This window comes from Sardina pilchardus, chromosome 2 (genome assembly GCF_963854185.1).
Source record: "Sardina pilchardus chromosome 2, fSarPil1.1, whole genome shotgun sequence".
In the NCBI taxonomy this organism is placed as follows: domain Eukaryota; kingdom Metazoa; phylum Chordata; class Actinopteri; order Clupeiformes; family Clupeidae; genus Sardina; species Sardina pilchardus.
The window spans coordinates 7785222-7799071 of NC_084995.1; positions in this window are offsets into that span (position 1 = coordinate 7785222).

Here is a 13850-nt window from a genome sequence, read left to right on the forward strand (position 1 = left end):
ACCCTTGCCTTCAGCAGGATACCGATCATTCACAGCAGTGGCAATCCTTGTCTCTGCTCAACCCTCCACACACACAGAAAATGGCTTGTCTTGTTTCTATTGCATATTTTGAATTCATAAACTTTATATATTTAGCTAATAGTTTAGAATATGTTAGGATCTGCATAATTACTTATAGCTAAAAATATTCAGTAATTTGAATACTCCATACTGATTTTTAAACTATTACATTTGTCTTTAATGACATTACAGGGGTGTTGTGTAGGTCTAATTGAGAGCCTGTCACTTTAAGAGATACGTGAAGTAGCCTAATTATATTAACCTTCATTCGGTTTTAGGAAAGTAGTCAGGCATAGTTAAAGGATATCCGTTAACAAAAAATTAACAAGTCAAAGAAAATATTGTTGGGATCATAGAAAAGATAAGTGTCTTGCAATGTTAACTTCTATGATTTTGGTGAGCACTAGGCTACTGTACATTAGCCTAATGATAGACATGACGCGTGAGCTAACGGGATAGTTACCTTGATGGAAAAGATTGTCAATAGGCTGTGTAGCTTTTTTTGGAAATTGAATTAAACACTACAGTAGGCCTAAATCAGGGGTCGGCAACCCAAAATGTTCAAAGAGCCATTTTGGACCAAAAAAACAAAAAACAAATCTGTCTGGAGCCGCAAAAAAATTAAAAGCCTTATGTAAGCCTTATATGAAGGTAACACAGGCTGTAAGTGTATATTATCTATATTAGCCTACTATCAAAATGACTAAGTAGGCTACAACGAGGCTACATAACGAGCTTTCATGATTAAATGTTTAATTTTGAAAGATGTACCAAACTCAGAGATAGACAGTAATACAGAGAGATGTATAGCTGGATAAGTCATGTGGACCAGGCTTGTGCAAAGTCCAGAACTGAATTGAGAATGACTACAAACTCCTTGAGTTTGAATTGAATTTGAATTGAGGTCAATAACAGGAAAACCAAAGACTTTATGGTCCGTAAACCTTAGAAGGGTTGCCCGGATCCACCACCTATCTTCTACTGGGGACAGTGCCATTTCTCGCCACAGTGATATATTTATTTTGTGTGCACCCTTCACCAGTATCATGTCCCGGATGGGAATTGGCACTACGCTTTGGCGGACCTGTAATTCGAGAGAGCTGTAAGGAATAATAAAGATCAATTACTAAACATCATGCTGATGGTGGGCTAACTGACCAAACTTGCTTTTATGAAAAATATCAACAGAATACCCCATAGACATTATAGTTTTGCAGTGTGTGATATCAGCATCAGTTGAAACCAAACATTTAACTCAAAACACAAGCACTGTCTCCCAGCATGCAATTGTTAAGTTCCTGGTTTCATTTGCCTGTACGTTTTAGATAAATTAATGCAATATAAATAACATATTGATTTATGCTATCTTGTCATTTTAGCACTAGAGTCTTTATTCACGTTACTGTCATGAACTTACTGAGGTCACCCGGCCCTCCAAAGTCTTGAAGGCAGCTCCACAGTTGGGTACATTTTGAATTTTGACAGGCAAGGAGGGGGGAAACAGCAGGGACCGGGCCTTTGCTTCCATATCATCTGTTACGATCATGTCGTATGACCGCAAACAAATGGTATTCTCATTATAGAATGCTCTGGTGTCTTTCAAGACTAAATGCTTGAAGACATAGGTGTTGCCTTCGACTACTTTCTGCTCTTTCCCTTCAGGGAAGCTTGAGACCTTGAGACCAGGTGGCCCCTACTGCTTCCCCGAATGTATAAGATTTAGTCACGGGCCTTTGGTTGCATCCCACACATTTCAGCCGGAGGGGCTGCTGCTGAGTTTTAACATAAGGCATCACGCGAAGGTTGTTGGCTGCCATCTATTTGAAAACATAGACAGTGTTGATTAAAAATAATTTCCACAGCATATAGGATCAAATCAATTATAAAACTACACGAAGACCACAATGAGGGTCATGGGAAATTAACAGTCTAGGGCTGAACGGGGAGAACGTGGTTTACAATGCAAGACGACTAAGCATAGGCTTGATAATATTTCTTTTTTTTATAATTATATTTATTTGGGATTTTCTTTCGCACCTCAGTACAGTTTTTCAATCAACATAATTCATGTTCATAGCTTACCAGTGCCACTTATTTATATTAGACACAAACACTCATACACCCATACATACAGACAGTATAATACAGTATATCCACACCTTTTACTAACAAACATCCCACACACAATCATACTCTAGCGCACACACACACACACACACACACACACACACACACACACACACACACACACACACACACACACACACACACACACACACACACACACACACACACACACACACACACACACACACACACACACACACACACAGAGTTATTCATCCATATCTGTCCTATTCCATCTCTGATTGCTTTATAAGGAATCATAAATGTCCTGCCATACTTTACAAAACTGTTTTTTTTTTTTTTTTCTGTCCTCATACATTGTCCTTTCTATGCTTAGGTAATATTTAAGCAGACCCTTCCATTCTTGCAGGGTTGGGGCCTGAGAATCTTTCCAGTGTTTTAAAATTAGCTTTTTAAAAATCAGGAAAGAGAATAACCTGCCACCCAACAGGATATTTCAAATGGTCAGTTTTATGTAATATCCACTCCAATGGTGTTAGTTTACAGTTTATTTTGCCTATATCCACCATCCAGTTTTTAATTTCAATCCATGTTTTTTTTTTTTTTTTACTTTCTCACATTCCCAGAAAGCATGAATAATTGTATCCGTTTCTTTGTGACACTTAACACATAGAGCAGAGGCAGAAGGATCAAATTTCTGTATTCTGTATAATATAATTTATATCTTAGAGCATATATGTATTGGTGCCTGGACATTTGCAATCTGTGTTTTGTTAGTGTTCTGAATTGTGTCTGACATGTGACTGTTTCCTGGGATCTGTAAGAGGGGGCAGGTCTTCAGTAATTGGTTAATCAGACAATTAAAGGTCCTTACACACCAACCGCGATTATTCGCACGAAAAGTTCTATTTTTATAACACTATATTTGCGATGGAGACTTGCACACCGAACGCGAACGTACGGTGCGAAAAAGCGACACTTTTATTTTTTCGCAACATGGTCGATTTTTCGAACGCGACAAAATGTTGCAACCAATCGTAACAAATAGAATGGAGTAAAGTCACAATACAGGTCATGTCACAATCAAGGCGTGAAATTACTTCACAATAACTGACTTATTACAATGGCTGACTTATTAATTGTGTGCGTCTCCCACCACCCTGTCTTGTATGACAAAAGTCATAAAGACTACAAAGACAATGGCCTAAAAGAAAACATCTGGTCAAGCATTGCTCAACAGCTAGGATATGAGGACAGTAAGTATATTTTTGATATTATAGGAGAGAGGGGCGCACCATACCAAGTGTCCGTCCTCGGGAGGGTAGGGACATCATGTAATGCATTAAGGGAGCCCACGACGGAGTACATGGTCATCTTGCCAATGGATCCGGCCAGCAGGTGAGGAAGTACTGCTTGAAAGCATCGCGGACGCGTAGTGCCTCGGCCGATGCCCTGTTTCTACGCAGGACCCTGATGGCTCCCAATTCTCCGATCTCCACATCAACATCCTCTTCGTCACCCTCATCACTCTCGGTTTCAGTGTTGTTCCTGTTGCTGCGGAGATAATTGGAGAGGATACAGGTAGCCTTTATGATGCTATCAGCTGTCCCTGCTGAAACTTGCAGCCTGCGACAGTAGACTCTCCAGGTCTGTGTCAGGATGCCGAATGTGTTCTCCACAATGCGTCTTGCTCTGGAGAGGCGGTAGTTGAAAATCCGGAGATCGTCATTTAGGCGTCTTCCTGGATACGGGCGGAGCATGTAGTGTTTCATGGGGAAGGCCTCATCCGCCACTATAACAAAGGGCAGGGGTCCTAATTCAGGAGCTGTCGGGAGTGGGCATGGGGGCGGAACATTCAAATTCCCAGCTTGAAGGGCCTGTCCCAGGCGGGAGTTTGCAAAGATGCCTCCATCACTGTTGCTGCCATAACCTCCGACATCGACAGCCAGAAAGCGGTAATCGGCATCCACCAGTGCAAGAAGGACAACGGAAAAGGTGCCCTTACAGTTGAAAAAAAGTGACCCAGAATTAGCTGGTGCCTGGATAGACACGTGCTTTCCGTCAAGAGCACCTATGCAGTGTGGAAAACTGCATTTCTCCTCGTACCTCCTTGCAGTACTCCTCCAAATCTCCTCAGTTGGTACTGGCATGTACCTGTCTTGGAGCGTTGCCCAGATGACATCGCATGTGTCCTTCACCACACTGGACACAGTTGACACGCCAAGCCGAAAACTTGCAGCAATTGTGGTGAAAGAATCCCCTGTGCTAAGAAATCTAAAAGGCAAGAAGATAAAAAGGAGTTAAGAGTGATGAGTGAGTGATGTGGTTTGTAAGATTATGAATTTACCGTATTTTCCGCACTATAAGGCGCACTGGATTATAAGGCGCACTGTCAATGAATGGTCTATTTTCAAACTTTTTTCATATATAAAGCGCACCGGACTATAAGGTGCATTAAGCGAAACAAAAACGATAAGTCAGTCAGTCAAACTCTATCAAACACTTTCACAATAACATTTTGACACAAAATCAATGTGAGGTCCTGAATTATTCCATATATAAGGCGCTCTGGATTATAAGGCGCACTGTATTTTTTTGAGAAAATGAAAGGCTTTTAAGTGCGCCTTATAGTCCGGAAAATACGGTAGCTATTTCAATTTTCATCTATAGGATTTGAGTCAAGACAGGCTAAATCACATAGGCTATACACAGATTTCCTGTTTACTAACAAAACTAGATGCGCGCGCACCCACGGGGCAGAAGACGCCGAATGGCCGGTCTTAACGTTATAAAGTTAACCTAATAACCAGCTGCTGTACGCTATAATTGGCCTTTTTTGTATGCCACTGTTGTCTAAATGATGATAACATCTCATTTATGAGCTTATTTCAGAGTTTGTCGTTCGTTTTCATTATTTATAAAACATCGTTTTTTTGGCGGTTTTGGTGGTTTCTGGCAAATATATGCATTACTTTACATTCCTGAACATTCTCTAACCATCGTCATTTCGAATAGTGCTGTTTTCGGCACTAAAATTCGATTTAATCTTTTCACGGAGAGCAGCTGCTTAATGCTGTTCATGGTGCTTTCTGCCCCTTGCGTGCGCGCACATGTTTTCGAGAAATCTATGTATAGTCTATAGACTAGTGGTTCTCAAACTGTGGTACGGGTACCACCAGTGGTACGCAGACTCTCTGTTGTGGTACTCGGGGAGTAAAGATGTTTTATTTCATGGAGACAAAATAATCACTTCAAATGATATAAAAATACTACTGAATCGTTAGTTTTAAACTAGTTTTTTATCTTTATTGAAAAAAAAAACAACAACGTGATACATCTTATCGGACCGCCACTTTCATATATCACAGATAGCAGGCCTTGTATGCGTAAATTGCGCACGGTTTCAGTTTGGAGACACGGTAGCCATCGTGCTGCTGACTCATACTAGGTATTTAATGAAAGTTAATGAAAAAGACTGGACATTGCCTAACTGAGGTGTTACTGAGGAAATGGAGTTGAGCTCCAGCGATTTCGATATCAGGAGGCCGTAGAGCTCCGGCGCAATTTAAACTCTGCCTACAATAGCCTGTCACTGGGAATCTACAAGACTGAAACAGATGTGGTTAAAGTCTTTCATGTTTTCATGTTTCTTTTCAGACTGGCGAACAGTGATATAGGCTAATCTGGTCAATCAGACAGATTTGTTACATGAAGGATTGAAGAACGTTTTGCGCGTATGATTTAAGAACGTTTTGCGCGTATGAATCACACACTTGCCTTTGGCTAACTAGTAACAACACCTAGGCCTACTGTACACACACAATCACACATTCCGCATCAATAGTTCACATTGAATATAGGCAACTTACCTGAGACAGACGGCAAGACGTTGCTCCGGGTCAATAGGACTTCTGTAGTTCGTGTGCTGTCTTTGTAGGTGTGGTGCCAGCATCTCAAGAAGGGCCTCGAATTGGCCCACTGTCATTCGAAAATATGACCGAAACCGGCCGTGATACAATTTCAATTATTGTACTAGGGAGTGATACTCCCCCTCTCTGTCTCTGCTTTGTAATAAGGGGTGCACCCAAACTCTCCTCTTTCTCCAAGTTAAGAGATGAATGATGGCAAGCTCATCTCCCGAACTGCTGCTGGAGCTGTCCATTTTCCTCAGAAATCGCAGGCGCGAATTTATTTCGAACGTTTTGATGACACAATGTAAATTTGTCGCCCTCGGTGTGCATACTTATTTGCGAATAATTCGTCCTGCGATTTTTTCGCAAAATCGCATCGCATTTTCGCGTCGGCCCTGGTGTGTAAGGTCCTTAACTCTTGTGTTTTGTGCCTGCACATAAAAGCCATTGACTTTTCCCATGTTCCTATGCCCTGATGAAGGCCCCAGCCGCTACGCGTGGGCATTTTTAGGTCCATGTTGGACATGTCAGTTTATTAAAGACATTTTAAACCATTTGGAGTGCCTTGGTTGTGGATAAATTATCCTTTTCTACACAAACTATTTACTTTGGACCAAAGAGCACCCACCAGCAGCATCAAAAGAACAAAGAGGACTGAGCACGCCACTAACTCTGAACATTTATAACAATTCTGTTATTGGCAAAAGCTCTGTTTTTTCCATATTCATTTTATACCTTGACATTTTAGAAAATGTATCTATGATTTCTAAAAGGTAAGTAATGGATGTATCTATCTTAGTCAAGTACAACATAAGAATATAGCTGCAAGCGGCGATGGCGGGCCCGAGCACCTGCGGTGCGGAGACCTGTGACATTTCGGAATCTATCAAAGCAACATGTGCGTGTTGGTGGGCATGTGCATGAGCAACACACATGCCCACCAAATTTGGACAACAGACAACAGACAACACGCTAGGTGGCGCTATAGAGTCCCTAAGCCACACCCTAGGCCAGAGCTCTATCTCTGACTATCGATAGCAATAACGCACCAGCCCACCAAATTTGGTTCATTTTCGTGAATGTGTGTGTCAACCACAACACACAATGCGCTAGGTGGCGCTATACAGTCCATAAGACACCCTTGGCCAGATTGTGTCTCTGAATAGCTATAGCAATAACACATATGCTAACCAAATTTGGTTCATTTTCGTGAATGTTTGTGTCAATCACAACAGACAATGCACTAGGTGGCGCTATAGAGTCCCTAAGCCACACCCGAGGCCAGAGCTCTGTCTCTGAATAACTATAGTAATAACACACATGCCCACCAAATTTGGTTCATTTGGGTGAATGAACGTGTCAACCACAACAGACAACGCGCTAGGTGGCGCTATAGAGTCCCTTAGCCACAACTTAGGCCAGAGCTCTATCTCTGACTATCGATAGCAATAACGCACAAGCCCACCAAATTTGGTTCATTTTCGTGAATGTGTGTGTCAACCACAACAGACAATGCGCTAGGTGGCGCTATACAGTCCCTAAGACACCCTTGGCCAGAGCGCTGTCTCTGAATAGCTATAGCAATAACACATATGCCAACCAAATTTGGTTCATTTTCGTGAATGTATGTGTCAACCACAACAGACAATGCACTAGGTGGCGCTATAGAGTCCCTAAGCCACACCCGAGGCCAGAGCTCTGTCTCTGAATAACTAGCAATAACACACATGCCCACCAAATTTGGTTCATTTTGGTGAATGTTTGTGTCAACCACAAGAGACAACACACTAGGTGGCACTATAGAGTCCCTACGCTACACCCTATGCCAAAGCTCTGTCTCTGACTAGCCATAGCAATAACACACAAGTCCACCAAATTTGGTTCATTTTCGTGAATGTTTGTGTCAACCACAACAGACAACGCAGTATGTGGCGCTATAGAGTCCCTACGCCACACCCTATGCCAAAGCTCTGTCTCTGACTAGCCATAGCAATAACACACAAGTCCACCAAATTTGGTTCATTTTCGTGAATGTTTGTGTCAACCACAACAGATAACGTGCTGCTAGGTGGCGCTATAGAGTCCCAAAGCCACACCTTAGGCCAGAGCTCTGTCTCTGACTAGCAGAAGCAATTTCACGTGTAGCTGCCAAATTACATCCAATTCATAACCTTTTTTCTGCCTAAAACACCAACTTCCTGTTTCTTAATAAAACGCCATAATTCAAACCTTCGCCATTTCAATATACTTCACAAATTCAAAAATCTGTTCGCAATTCCTCTTGGGCAATCCCTCAAGATCATTTTACTGCTTAAATGACATGATTTCGATAAACCGTCTAGGAGAAGTGTTTCAAAATATGTGACGTGCAAAAATCATAATCATAATCATAACTCAAATTCTTCTAAGATTCACTATATTGTTTAAATGTAAAACTTGTTCAGATTTATACAACACATATGCCCACCAAATCTGGGCCATTTCCGTGAATGTATGTGTCAACCACAACAGACAACATTCTAGGTGGCGCTATAGAGTCCCTGAGCCACACCCTAGGCTAGAGCTCTGTCTCTGAGTAGCCACGGTAACTCCACATGTAGCTGCCAAATTACAAGAGTTTTGGAGCATGCCAAGTTGGTGAAAAAGGGCCGCACGGGATAAGACGAAGAGAGAATAATAAGAATAGGAATAATCTGATCAAAAACAATAGGGCCTTGCACCTACGGTGCAGCCACTTTCAGTGGCCACACCTCGGTGTTCGGGCCCTAATAATCTGCAAACAAATTTAACTTGTAGGATTGTCCACCCACCTCTATCCTTGGACAGACGAATTTTCTGAGCCATTGGCTCAATGGCCAGAGCAAATAACAATAGCCGGCTTCAGACCATCGGGCCAGCTTGGGCCAGGCTAACTTCGGGCCAAACTGGTGCTAATAGCCCGGGTCCACAAGCCTCACCTTTGCGTTCAGACTGTCAGGCCATTAGCCTCTCCGCATTACACCTCGACACGCCCTCGCTTGTGAAAACGTCACCATTACCACACCTTTTCAAGCAGGATAAGCAGAAAGTCGCGTAGGCTTTCCTATGCTGTGCTATAGAAGTCAGTCACCATTTATTGTCCGTTTGTATGTCACTTAGGCTAATATTCATTTCTATACAAACCAAGACGGTGGATTCCTAAAGAAACGCATGGCACAGACGTGTATCTAAATGAGTTATGTAACATAAATGACATTTTACCTGACTCGAAGAGCAGTAAACATTTGTAAGGCTGTACAATCCATTCTCGATGTCAGGTTCCTACGTCACAGTCCTCCGCCATATTGGAATTGGGGAAAGAACATCGTCTCCGCCATAGGAACCCATTCAATTTAGCGTCAAAAGGTAGTAGTCAAACTTTTAATTAACGTGTCATTTTTTAACTTTGAGTCATTATCTGGAGAGACTAAGGCCTGATATATACACAAATCGATGTCAGGTTCATGGCCGCAGCCAAATTGAAATGGGGGAAACAAAACATCTACGCCATGCAGCGCCATAGGAACCCATTCATTTTTTAGTGAAGATCCACCGGTCTTCACGTACCTCGTACGGGCATCTCGTATAATCCAAACCTACCTAATTCGATTTGTGTATATATCAGGCCTTAGTCTCTCCAGCTAATGACTCAAATTATAAAAATGACACGTTAATTAAAAGTTTGACTACTACCTTTTGACGCTAAATTGAATGGGTTCCTATGGCGGAGACGATGTTCTTTCCCCAATTCCAATATGGCGGAGGACTGTGACGTAGGAACCTGACATCGAGAATAGACAGTAAAATCCGCATGGAGCTCCAGTGGAATTTTAGTTTCACGACGATGCCACGAGTTCACAGCCTAACACCAAGCAGAATAGGCTAAAGAAAATATTTTGAAGCCAGTAGTAGACGCTCCTGCTAAGAACCAAACGGGACTTTGTTAAAATCCACAACTATATGGCTACTGGAAAATGTAAGGTTCATTTATTACATGTTATTTTGAAGCATTAACAAACAGAGTTATTTTAGAATTTCCGAACGAAAGGGGCTGGAGTGCGTGAGTGAAAATGTCAGGTTGTCCCGGCAACGCGATTTCCTGTTCTAAACAAACGACCTGCAATCATAGACCTAAAAGAAACTGCAATGGCATTTTCTATTGCCTCACCATGTTTCTTTCAAAATGAAAATAAATGAATTTTAAGCGGTGAAAATCACTACCATGTCCAGGCGTTTATGTATTCTTCTGGTGTACTAAAAGGAGAAGTTCGCGTTAGCATGAAAAACAAAGTTTATAATGTAACGTCAAGCTGGGCTAATCTATGCTACTATTTAAGGATATTTGGTCGTATCAATAGCAGGAAACACACTGGCAGGAATAGCCTAAATTAGAGGGACGCTATGTTAGTTAGTTATATTAGTTCACTTTTTACTGTGCTACATGGTGATCTCTGGACGGAGTTAGCCTACTGACAGGCAAATATCTATGTGGATGTAACGTTATGTCTAAATTCCATGTGCAATGTTTGTGGACTCCACACACAGCAACAGGTTGACTCCGCCTTCACCTTGACGCCGCCTCTGGCCCGACTGTAGTCCCGACTGGCCCAACGATTTTGTTGGGCCAGAAATCAGGGGCTAGTAGCCCCGATTTGGCCCGCAGTTAGCACCCGCCAAGAGGTGTGAAAGCAATTAGCCCGGGCACGGCCTGGCTAGCTCGGCTTTGGCCCGACGGTCTGAAAGGGGCTATTGGTGATAGTGGGCACCCTTGCCTTGTCCAGAGCCCCTTTAGGAAGAGCCGGTCCACTTTCTATTAACTCCATTGTACCGGATTTTTCCTGCAATCTGTTGAAATTCTGCTAGGGGCGCTGCCGAGCAAGTGATAAATGAATTGTGGTCTATGGAGCTAAGCGGCTAAAACTCGTTTTTTTCAGTTGACAACTTCATTTCTTAATGTACATTGTCGTAGTAGCTACCTGAGTATAGGTTTTCCACTGGAAATGAAATAAAAAGTCACTCATCTGTCCTTTCTGCTTTTCATAGGATGGGCCGCTTTCCGCGTAACATGCTAGCATTTAGCTCATGGATGCTGATTGGTCAGCGAGAAATTGCGACCGATTATGACCGTTGTAAAGCTGAACCAGGCTCCAGGGGCCGGATTCACAAAGCCTTCTTAAGAAAAAAAACTTTCTTAAGTAGCACTTTTTTCTTAACTGTGTTCATAAGACAAAATTTAAGAAGATTTGGTATTCATGAAGAAATTCTTATCTTTTCTTTAGTTTCATTACTTATAATTTTATATAATCATATACTGACCATTATGTTACCCAATATTGTTAATTTAAGATTGTTATACTATTTTTGAATATTAAATAAAACCTTTGACAATTTTAAAATTCTAAATATCTAGAATCTAAATATCTTTATCTTTCCTCTGAAGTATATCAAGAAGGCAGTCATAGTAATTTATTTAGACTATTTATTTGAGTAGGAAAAGTTACGGAAAACATTCATCTTTTTTTTAGATGGAAGTTCTTTGGGTAGCAGCTAGGGAGGAAAATCCACCAAGGCCACTGAGAGACAGAATGGATCCGCTTGTACTCCCGGATCAAATGTTAATTAGACAGTACAGTGCCTGACAAAAGTCTTGTCGCTTATCCATTTTGTAGAAACAACAGCTTATAACTTGACTTTTAATTAATCCATTGTTTTAAGAAATGGCTCAATAAATTTCGTTAACTGAAGAAAGATTGATCATTTAATGAACACAGAATGGTCAGATTTTGGCAAGACAAAAGTTTTGTCACCTTGTCATAATCAGCCTCACCTGAGATCAATAATTAATCAATCAATTAGTGGGTGTGTATAAAAAGAACCATAGCACACCAGGTCTTCACATCAACAGCAACTTGACCTCTGTCACATGCCTAAGAGTCACCCTAAGACCAAAGCTTTGATCATCAAGAGACTGAAGACCAAATCCACTGCTGAGGTGGCTGACACCTTCAATGTGTCTCAGCGTCAAGTACAAAGGATAAAAAACAGATTTGAAGAGACTGGAGATGTTTGACAGGCCCAGGTCCGGCAGACCCCGCAAGACAACTGCTCGGGAGGACCGTTTGTTGGCTCTAAAATCCAAGGCCAGCCCCTTTTCCACTGCAGCAGAGCTCCAACAGGTCTGGTCATGTAACGGTGCAAGAGGGCACAGATACTTTGACCCTTGTAACACACAAGCAATAAGACAGAGACAGTAGTATCATAAAATACAAACAGTTTATTAACAGAGTATAACAAGTAATTCACAACACATTCCAATCAATTGCCCCTATCCGTTCAGTCTTTTCCCTTAATTAGGTAAACTATGGTTTGTAATCTGGCGCCCCCTACTGTAAACACAATGTCACATAAATAGCTAGGCTCACTCCACACCAGTCCTACAATAGCCAACAATATTTAGAATAAATAGCACAGCAACCAAACCCACGATCAAAGCAGTATAAATAGTTCACTCAATGTGCAAAATTCAAGATTCAATCCATGCTATATCACTCCAAAATACAGGATACAATTGGACTAGTGCAAACATGCAATTTGAGCAATACGATATAAATAAACAGTCTGCAATTTGAGATATTCGACATGTGCAAATATGCAATTCCAATAACGTGATTAAATATCAAATAGCACAGCAACCAAACACACGGTCATAAGAATATATAAATAGTTCACTACGTGCAAAGTTAGCAATTCAATAAATATGATGGCACTCCAAAGTACGGGAAATACAATTCGACATGTGCAAATATACAATTCAAGCAAAGTGATTAAATATGTGCAAATACGCTCAGGGTGTATATAACTCGTAAGGTTGTCTATGTTAGAACAATTGCAAGTAGCCTAAACACCACGGACTTAAGGAAGTAGACGAGCAGCCACACACAGCTACCTAACTAAGGGGCGGAGGGGCAGAGGAGCGAGAGAGAGAGAACGAGAGAAGAGAGAGTAAAGTCAGTAGGCGAACTTCAGTCCACCACTCACGACCCAGCCCAGCCCAGAGTCACTGTAATCGCTGTAGAGTAGTGAGCGTTGCCAGCGGGGATACAGCGTAGCCGCGGCTTGAATCCCACCCTTGTATTCCAGGCCGGCGTCACGCTGAGCAGCTCCGAAGGAGGCGGACAATCGAGACTGCGGGTAGAGGAAGAGAATAATCCGTTCTAGGATAGAATACGCATTCAGCCCACACGCTCTCACCAGAGTACAGTTCGTACACTTTCCTTAACTGACGAGATTAGAGTGCGTTGAATAGTGTCGACTCGTCGTGCTGTTGTCCGCGTCTCGAAAGAGTTGTCGGTCGTCCTGGAGCCCTCTCTCCCGACGCAGGCGTTCATTGTCCTTTTATCCACGGCTTTGCCAATCCCGCAGCTCATCAGTGGAATTGGGTGCACCTGTGAACGGAGGTCCTCACACACCCACACGCAGGCTCAACCAGACACACAGAAAACAGCCAGTCCCACCCATATAAGTAATACATGTAAAATCAGTCCAGTGCATTCGCTACAGTCACCTCAAGTCCCTGTGTCAACCAGAACAGTTTGTCGAATTTTGTCTCGAAATGGCCTCCATGGTCGAATCAGTGCCCAGAAACCAGCACTAAGCAAAAAGCAAATAAAAAAACGTGTGGCATTTGCTAAGGCCCACAGCCTGCTAAAAGGATGGACGCTGGAAAAGTGGCAGAAGGTGGATTTCTCTGATGAATCCTCGGTTGAATTACAT